The following is a 2,693-nucleotide window of genomic DNA, read 5'->3' on the forward strand; positions in this document are numbered from 1 at the left end:
TAATTTTTCTTAGACGCTACTTGACTGAATATGCTTAATTATCTAATGTCATTTATAAAGCTAAACTTAAATTTTAATTAATATACAGCTCTAAAATTAATTAATTGATAATTAAGATGCTTATGGTTCTATTTAATTAATAATTCTATTTTACATCAATAAACAAAATTTTTTTAAAAAATTAACACAACATTTTTACGTCAAAAATTTTAAATAATAATTATAAATTAAATTATAATTATAATTATCACATTTTTTATATATTTTATGCTCAGAGTTTTATCCAAGTAAAAACTCTATTTTAAAATCAGCACAACTTTTTTAACTAATAATTCTAAATTAAATTATAATTATTTTTAAATTTAAATTTAATTTCGTAATATGATGAAAAATAAAATGTATTCTCATTAGGTTAAAAGGTTTTCCAAACTTGTGATTTTATATATATTATAGATTATAATGTTATATATTTGAAATAAATTTTAATAGAAAATAATTGTATATACAACCCTCCAAACCTGGCCTAGACGTTAAGACTGAATTCGAAATATTACATTGGCCACCAAAATAGCCCAGTAACGATCAAAGTTTATAATACAGTTGTATAAGACATTTGCTTATTTTTGAAGAAAACTTAGCATGCCATCTTAATTTTACTAAAAGATATAATTTTCTAAAAAATGACGGAATTTAAAATTTACTTAGTAAAGGTTGATTTCTAATTATTATGTGTTTTTCAAAACTCATTTACATAACAATGCAATGGGAAAAGTGATATTTAACCTAAGTTTAATGGAAACTAGATTTTTATGCATGATTGATTAATAATCCATATTTCAATAACCTAAATAAAAATAAAATGTCATGTATGCAGAGTAAACCCAAAACCTAAGTCTCATGCCACAGTTCAAATAAAATAACAAAGTCTTTGAATAGTAGAGATTGTGAATAATGAATCTAAAATACTTTTATAAAAGAAACAGTCTGTGCCAAGTTCTCCGGATGTCGAGTCTGCGATCTAACCTGGTGGGTTATCTATAAAGATAGAAATAAAACGGGGAGTGAGCTTAAGAAGCACAGTATAAGTCCAATCACAAGAAAAATCGGTCCAAAGTAGCAGATAAAGCATGCGAAATAATAGTTCTTTAGAACAGTCACATTCGTATAGCAAGTCACAATAATGGTTTTATAAATCAATACATCACTACAAAATTTCAACATTCATAGTTTTGTATGCACATGTTTATGAATGAAATACAATTTCGGTATGTCAAAAGAAAAATCCTACCCAACTCCGCTACACACCTCACCGGGAGTTCCCTTGAACTTAATCATCTTTATACATCGGGTTATGGATTAACCACCACTGCTTTGCAGATAAAAACTACCACTGGGTTGTGGATGCATAACATATTTGTAGATAAAAACTACCACTGGGTTGTGGATGCATAACATACATATCATCTCAACCCATGCAGTGCAATATATCATGCTTTGTAATAGAACAATTCAACACTAGCAGTAGACATGCTTAACATGTATTCAATTCAACACTAGCAATAGACATGCTTATCATGTACTCTGTAGGGCTGTAACAATAATAACACTAACAGTTTATCAGTATCCTTTGACAAAAAGCATGTAATATTCACTTATCATGTGATGTAACATTAGCACTTTAGTCATAAAATCACAGATTTCAAAAATAACACAATATCAGGGACTTATTTGAGCAAATAAAAACTCTAAAAATAATCTAAGGAATATACAAGGACTAAACTGAACATATCATAAATTTCTAGGCAAACTGTAAAATAGGGGTTACATGGTCGTGTGTCCAGGCGATGTGAGAGGTTTTAGGTTATGTGGAAGGGTTACACAGTTGTGTGGCCAGGCCGTGTAATAGACTATGATTGTGTGGTAAACTTTAAAATTACCCTACAAGAGAGACACGATCATGCGAAGGCCGTGTGGAAGGGCTGTGGCTATGTGGTTCACGAACTGGCTTAGGGTTTGCAGGGGCATGTGGTCGTGTGATAGTTGTGTAGTCCACACGCCCGTTTGGGAGACCGTGTAGCCCTAATGCTACACATTATCACCACTGATTCATTTGGGAAAAGACACACCTTTCACCGAGATCCGATTAACATTCCTTATGCTTGATTCTAGTCTGACGCACCTAGATCCAGTCTTTCAACAATAAATAAACACAATTAACAATTGATGTTAAAATTGGTGAGATTATCCAAAGATTAGGGCAAGAATGATAAAACATTTGGAACAAAATATCTACGTGGAATAACGATGTTACGGAGTTAGAAGTTTTACTTATTAAAACAAATGCACTTACCGATCTTTGATGAAAATAAGGATGCTATTGATGGTAATTTCAAAACTTGGTAAAGAAACAAGTGAACGGGGAATGATTCGATTTGGGAAAGAAAAAATAATTTACAGTAATGGAATGAAAATACGATGTAAAGAAAAGAAAAAGAAAAGAAATAAAGAGAGCTAAGCAAAGTTTTAATATGAATTAAAAAGAAAACAATGTGTCAAGTCTAATTAGGAAAAGATAGCTAAATACCTAGGGTTTGAAAACCTTAGGGGAAATATAGTAATTTTTTCAAGATTGCCGAAAATAAAAAGACTACACCTGGGGAAGGTGTAGCTCAAACCTAAAATCACAAAGGGAA

Source organism: Gossypium hirsutum, chromosome D12 (assembly GCF_007990345.1).
Source record: "Gossypium hirsutum isolate 1008001.06 chromosome D12, Gossypium_hirsutum_v2.1, whole genome shotgun sequence".
Taxonomy (NCBI): domain Eukaryota; kingdom Viridiplantae; phylum Streptophyta; class Magnoliopsida; order Malvales; family Malvaceae; genus Gossypium; species Gossypium hirsutum.